Source organism: Motacilla alba, chromosome Z (assembly GCF_015832195.1).
Source record: "Motacilla alba alba isolate MOTALB_02 chromosome Z, Motacilla_alba_V1.0_pri, whole genome shotgun sequence".
Taxonomy (NCBI): Eukaryota; Metazoa; Chordata; class Aves; order Passeriformes; family Motacillidae; genus Motacilla; species Motacilla alba.
This window is the reverse complement of record NC_052046.1, coordinates 14141065-14148614: the sequence shown is the minus strand read 5'-3', so window position 1 is coordinate 14148614 and position 7550 is coordinate 14141065.

Genomic DNA, 7550 nt, shown 5'->3' with positions numbered 1-7550 from the left:
CCAATCTCAACCCCTCTGTGATTCTGTGCAGTCAAAGTATGAGTTATCCCTCTTATATCTGTGTTGTTTCTAACATTGCTACTCCTCTTTTTAGCTTTGTTTCCTGGGGCCTTTAGCTGTTGCATGAAAATTTCAGATGAAATTTCCAGAGGAATTCTCAGAAGAGTGGAGAGATTTGAAATCCAGAAAGCTGGTGGCCTGTGTCACCTAGAGGCTGTTATGTAAGAGATATTTTGTGTTCTTCACTGTGAAAGGGATACTGCAAGTTAAAACCTATCATGCAGCATTTAAATAAGTAGAATCTTGGAAAGCTAACACAAATTCAAAAAGCAATGTTTTATGTGACTTAAGAACCGTCCTTCCTTGTGCTACTTAAACTTGATTGTTAAAATTTAATTATTTTTTCAGTAATAATACAGAATATTATTCAGCCTTCATTGACACTTGCTTTATTTTCAGAACTGAAAAATTACTCATGCGCCTTAAGACTTCTCTGCTTTTTCCAATTATTTATCCCATAAAACCCTGGCCTAAACACATTAAATCAGCTTTGCTTTTGTAAATAAACAATATCTAATTTTTTTGGTACAGTATCACACCATTTGGATTAAATTGGTACATTTTCCAGACTTTTGCATGATAATCATCACAGTCATAATAGCTACACAGTAGTCTACTTATTTATTTGCCATAGAAATGTACTGCTTTGCACTGTGGTTCTTTTTGCACTGAAGTAGTAAAGCCTTTTTCAGATTTTGGAATGTAAGTTTAATAATGTAAAACTTAGATCCTAATGTATTTGAAACCAGAAAAAAATAATAAACACAGCATAAAATATAATTTAAGATTAACCAAGTCTAACTTTGTGGTCCTCATAAGTGAGTGATAATTATGATGATTTTTAAAAGCTGGGATTTTTACTTTTTTTCTTTGAAACTGACAACCATTTTTTTTTAAATGTTAGTCTCCACATGAAAGGCAGAAAGTTCTGTGTGAATCCATGGAACAGAAAAGTCGAAAAAATGATGAGGAAGATGAAGCACAAGATTCACAGGAGCAAATCTCATGTCAGAAAGCAGCGAAGAACCAGAAGAAACAAAGATAAAGAACAGAAGCAGTAGCAAAATGAAGCAAGATGAAGGAAAATGAAGCAAAATTACCCATGATGAAGATTCTGTGGCATATGGCACTGCGGGCAAGGATACCAGATTTCACCAGTGATGGATGATTGGAGCATTAAAGTGACTTTTCAAATCTCTACGTGCTAGAGAAAGCAGAGGCAGAAAACATTGCCTGTACTCCGAACTATGCTGATCAGACTATCAGAAAAATGACAAGGTGTTTCTGATAATGTCTTGTCACAAGTGCTCGCTGTACCTCATGGATCTTTTGGCAGACTTAAATCTTCCTCTCTCTCACCCTGCTTTTATGGCAACCTCCCCTGTGACTTCTGTTTTAACATGCTGTTCCTTCTCAGTCCTCCATTTTTTCCTAGCCCTATAGTTGGTCCCTATTCTTTCCTGTCTGCAATCATCTTTCTGCTGTTGCCTGCTTTGTTGCTTTGTTTATATTCTTCCAGTCATTAATCTTTCTTTTTTTATTCATTTTACATAGGTTTACAAATGCTTTTTCAGATACTGCCAGCTTGTTTGCCAAAACCATGTCCTTTACCTCTTCTAAACAATCTCTTTTCCCAGCTGTTACTAATATGAAATACAATTTCAGTGATAATATCTGACCTCTTCACATGACTGAAAGTGTGGCACACAGAGCTATGCAATAAAGATCATCTCTATTGCTTTTTTTTTCATTCAATTTTGTTCATTCAAATACTCAGATCCTTCAGATGGGTCCTTCCTACTCTTTTTTCTGAATTTCTCATAATTGAGACTGAGGATTACATCTGTCCCTCAAGGCCTTTTTTTCAAAGACTAGCAATGATAACAGTCTGGCTACCCACTCCATAGCCTCTCTTCCACTGTACAGTACTGCCTTCTCCTGCATGGCACAGTCTGGATTCCCTCCCTTCTTTCTTGGAAACTTCAAAGTAATTTAGTATTTCCACAAAGACATCTCATCAACAGCACTTCTCCTCACAGACACATATACAGAAAGCAGCAAATGAGGGAGAAGAGAGGTCTTTAAAAGAGTCAGTGCCATAAAATGCACACATCTCATGAGCCAAAAATACTTAATATAGCAGCACAACTCTGCTCTTTCTCCTCTTCCCCTAGCAATTACTGGTTTTTTCAATCACTGCATTTGACTTAAATGAGCTCCTCTGAGTTGCCTCTAGTGTTTGCTTTGAAATTTTTATGTACAATTACATCCTGCAAGCATGGGAGAGGGCTGATGACAGGGGATAGAAGCAGCTGCTGGTAGGTTCCCTCTATATAAAATAAAGAAGATGAACAACTGCAGCAAGGTCACTAGAGATAAACACCATACTCCTACAGATGCAAATCTGGTGAAAGAAACCTGACTCCCTTCAAAACAGATAAGAGAAACAATTACTGCTCTGATGAGCCAACTGCCTTCTGACAGGGATGAGACAACTGATAGAAGTCCTCTTCCAGAATCTAGGGAGTATTTTGTACAGCATGTACACTGGCATGGCTCCATCCTCTGCCTGTTGGAATTGTGTGCAGGAAGCCTACTGCTGGGAGCAGGAGCTGGGGCTGCCCTCTCTGACTCTGAGCCTGCACAGAGGCTCTTCCTCCCAAAGCCATGCTTGGTGCACTGCTGAGGCAGAGGATGTGACCCTGGCTAATGCAAGCTGAAATGGCACACGCTTTCCACCATTTCATTTGCACTGCCTGGACACCACACAGATCATTAGCTAATGGGTATCACACAGAATCCAAACCCCCTGGGCCTAGATCAGCAGAGCACCAGGAATGAAAAACTGCTGAAGCACTTCACAGTATGGCAGTAGCATATTACTCTTTCTGGCAGTTCCATTTTCTTCCTTATGTTCTGCTCTGCCTTTCAGATTTTGAACCTTCCTTATTCCGTCTAGGTGGATTTATGATGGCATCTCAGCTCCTCAGAGCTGTGCCATCAATGCAATCAGCGACCTTTTGAGAGTATAAACATACTGACTAAGGCATGGACTGTACCCTAAATTCCATGGCTGAGCTATGGGAGAGAGCATTTCACAGGATTAGAGTATGGAACAACAGGGAAGGGAAGGGAAGGGAAGGGAAGGGAAGGGAAGGGAAGGGAAGGGAAGGGAAGGGAAGGGAAGGGAAGGGAAGGGAAGGGAAGGGAAGGGAAGGGAAGGGAAGGGAAGGGAAGGGAAGGGAAGGGAAGGGAAGGGAAGGGAAGGGAAGGGAAGGGAAGGGAAGGGAAGGGAAGGGAAGGGAAGGGAAGGGAAGGGAAGGGGTTCATGCTGGTTTAGGTACAGGCTGCTGGGAAGCTCCATGCAACCTTGGCTTGCAGACCTGTCCTCTGACACTTGTAGGATCACAGCACAGCTGCAGTTCTCTCTCCTTTTTGGAAAGCAGTACAGATACTAGTAACTAGTTTTAGTACTGTCAGCCTTTCTGGCCTCCAAATCTTTGATTCTTATTAGTTTAGCAATTCCTTTTTTGTATTGAAATTAAATACCCAATCAGATCTGCAATGCAAATGTTATTGAAATATTTGCATTTACCAGACCTACTTTAAAGACAGGTTGTGATATTTTTGTTTACATCTTCCAGTTTTTCAGTGTGATATCTTTTATCAGGTTTTCCCAGAATCAGTAGATCAAACTGAGAGATTATGAGATTACAAAGTCCACTCCCTGCTTCCAGCTGTATTTCAAGTTTTGGTTCCTGTGCATTCTTTTGGGAATTGAATTATAAATAACTTATACTTGTCATTCAATCTAATTAAAACTTTCTTTCCTGATACTCGTGTATGAAGTACCAAAAAACACTTGAAAGATCCACTGCCTCATACAGTTTCATTTATCCCTGAATGCTGACACACAAATATGTAGAAGTTTCCAAACCTTCACTTGAGTGACCTCATATTCTCTGTACCTGAGCATTATTTTTGACCTTTGCTATTTTGTACTTGGCAACAAAATAAAATCAATGACTTTTTTGTTAAAGTCATCTCAAGATCTTGTTTTGTGGAAGAGATAATTAGGGTACATTACTTTGTTTTCCCTTAAAATGCTGAATAAAGCTCTCTTTTCAATAGGTTTAGGTGCTTAAAAGATCTAGTTGGATGCATTTGAAAACACCAGTGAGTATTTTAGTGGCTTAGAAGTGTAACTTCCATTGAATTAAGTCCAAATTAGACTTGTAATTAACATTCTTGAGAATTGCAATAAAGTCACTCTTATCCACTTTTAAGAAACAGCTTAACAGATTATTATCATCCACCTTTTTTCATTTATTTTATGAGTTATTAACTCAATATGACAGCCTCTAATTCTTTACGATGCTTTAAAGAAATCACAGATAGCATTGCTTAAGAAGTGCAAAACAAAAGCAAAGAACCTGTTGGGTCTATTAAAGCAAAACCAGCACCCTGAATTTGCTACTCTTGCTTAAAACTAGAAGTCAGACTGAAGTCATAAGACTGCAAACACTTTTCTTTTAAAACAATACTGAGTTTGGAGTTATCACACACTTTCACACAGTTGAAAAATGTTGATAGAGGCTCAAATTCAAAGCCCTCTTTTACTAAAACAGCCTGGGTTTTAACAGAGGAAGAGGATACCTGCTTGCCCTCTGACTAGCACACCTGAGCATGTTTCTGAGACAATGTTATTCTAAGTCATGCTGAGTTTCTTTGGTAGTACCATTTTTTTTAAAACAAGCTGTCCTTAGTCCAAACAAATAACAAAATTTGCAAATACAATTTTTGATTGAATATCTCTCTGGGCAGATTGGTTAACTGTACAGCTATGAAAGGGAAATTACCTGCATTCTCACTAGCTGGGCTGGAAATAGTGCAATAGCATGTCTGGAGCATAATTTGGTTAGGAGAACTATAACTAATTAACTAAGAGGTTTGGAATAAGATTCACCAACAACTTTAATGATATTAATGCAACCCTTACGAGAAATTAATGTAAAACAATTGTAGACTATTGCAACAGCAGCATAGGCAGATCCTTTCTTGTGAAGAAACGATTGTAATTTTTTATAAGTCTTCCCTTGTAATACAGTCTGTAGCAGGAAAAGCAAATAGTGTCATAAAGCTGAATAAAAAGAATAACACTACTGACAACAATTATACAATAAACTGCACTGAATAATAAGAAAAAGTAGGTTCTACATCTTAGGCTTTAAAGGATTAGTCATCAAACTAGTTCACAAGAGGAGGATGTCTGGACTTCATATCAATTTAAATTAGCATCTGGATCCATAAACATCCTGAGGAGACAAAACCAATGCTTTTAGCAGGGCAAAGACCAGGTAAATCTCTAGATAGAGAGTAGAGATACATAGACTATGGGAAAGAAAGCAGTAACATGAATCACCTCCCCAAGCTAACCTTAGTAATTTTGGCAGCGTTTCTTTATGACATCTGTAGAAGATCTGGATTTTTAAGATCTGCATTTAGTGTTGACTACACACACACCAAAAAAAATTTGCAGAACCATATTCTGACACCACCATTTTGGAAGCAAGTAAGACATTTATCAGAAGGAAACTCCCCCACCTGAGTGCAGGCTCCCAGGTGAGCAGGTTTGCATTGCCAGAGCAGCAAGAGCAGGTGCAGCCAGAGCCATGACAAGCAGCAGGCAGGCCAGCGACCTCACCAAGGGCATGCTCTCACAGTGCCCAAACAAACATGTAGAGCAGGGCCAGTGATGGCAGAACAGGGTCAAACAAGAGTCCAGGTTTTCAGACAAGTCTGTAGACATGAGTAGGTCAGAGGTGAAGCTGGGAAGTCAAGTCACTGGGTCAGGATCAGCAAGGGTTGCACCACACACAGGCACATCCATGGTGCCCCTCTGGCAATGGCCCAAGTTTGAATATGGCTCCCAAGTGAAAGGGAAGAGGTGGCCAAGGAGGCTCCTCACAGCTCCATCATGCTGCTTTCTCCAGGGCAGCCCCAGCCCAGACCACCTGAGACATGGGAACCAGTGCTGGCCTGGTGCACAGGCAGCTGAGTCCCCAGGGAGCAGGGAAGTGGACCGGTCCATCTGCTCCCCAGCACCTCTTCCATAAAGCCAGGGCAATCCAGGCACCCCTGTGGCAAGAAACATTTTGTCACCAAGCGCATATTGAGGCTGGTATTAGGAGCCCATTTTGATGTCTAGAACAAGGATACAACTATGGTTCTGGTTTTTAGGTATTGTGTGGTTTTGAGGTTTGGTGGGGTTTTTGGTTGCTTTTTTTTTTTTAATCAGTTGTTTGGTTGATTTTTGGTGGGTTTTTTGTTTTGGTTTGGTTCTGGTTTTGTTCTGTTTGGTTTTGTTTTTGTTTTGTTGGGGGCTTTTTGTTTTGTTGGGGGCTTTTTGTTTTGTATGTTTGTTTATTTATTTAGGAGGGTTTTTGTTGTTGGTGGTAGTGGTGGTGGGGTTCTTTTTGTTGTTTTTTTTTTTTTTTCCCTGTGGTAGGAATGGAAAAGAAGAAGGAATTGAAGTTTTGGAATCCCAGAACAGAAGATGAACATTCCTGACAAGTCCCTTTTGTCTGTAGGCAAAGGAGGTAACTGTGTCTACATGATGTAACTACACCATCACCTACTGAATTTGCATTTTGTCAACATGTTTTTTTCAGAATTACAAATGGAACTGGCTTGTAACAGTGACTGGCACAAGCTTATCAGGAGACTGCAGGGTAGCACGTGCAAGCAAAACTTTTCTTGATTTCTCAGTAGTATTTCTCAATCATCACACTACAGATAGTCATGTGACAAATCTGTGATGATTTTCCATGACAATGGCACAACAAACTGTTGCAAGTTTAAAACAGATTGAACAAACAGGATAGGAGTGAACACTTTCAATGATGGCTTTTCCATTTCCTTAGCAGTGTTTTTGCCTGCCCCTAAGATGGTGGTTTGACACCCTGGAGTGGAGTGAGCAAGCTGGTGTCTTCTGCTGGCTTCAGTGGTCAGGTCTCACAGAAGCTGACAGCTGCTAAGGGAGTGCATTTCCTTAACTTGAGCAGGTCTACAACCTAGTTATCCAGGGTACAAAATTTGTGTTTGACTTTTCTCAAGCACCTTCCCATCTACAACAGAGGTTAGTCCTCCTGGTTCTCTGGGGGTGTGCAGCAATGGATTAGGTGGCAATAAATCATCGCACAGCCTAAAGGCAAGCCAGGCTGGCAGGAGGAACCCACACAATGCCAATTTGTCAGATAGCAGTAACCCCGTGATGTGCGGCTTGGCACACGGAGGATTTAACGAGCTCGAACGAGAATTTTACGGGAAGATCCAGGGCAGGGCAGGGCAGGGCAGGGCAGGGCAAGACATCCATCACATCCTCCGTGAAGCAATTCTGCTGGCAGAGCCCCGTGCGAGCCCCGGTGCCGGGCCAAGCCGGGGTCGGGACACTTGGGGGGCTGGATGGGCGGGAGCCGGGACATGCCGGG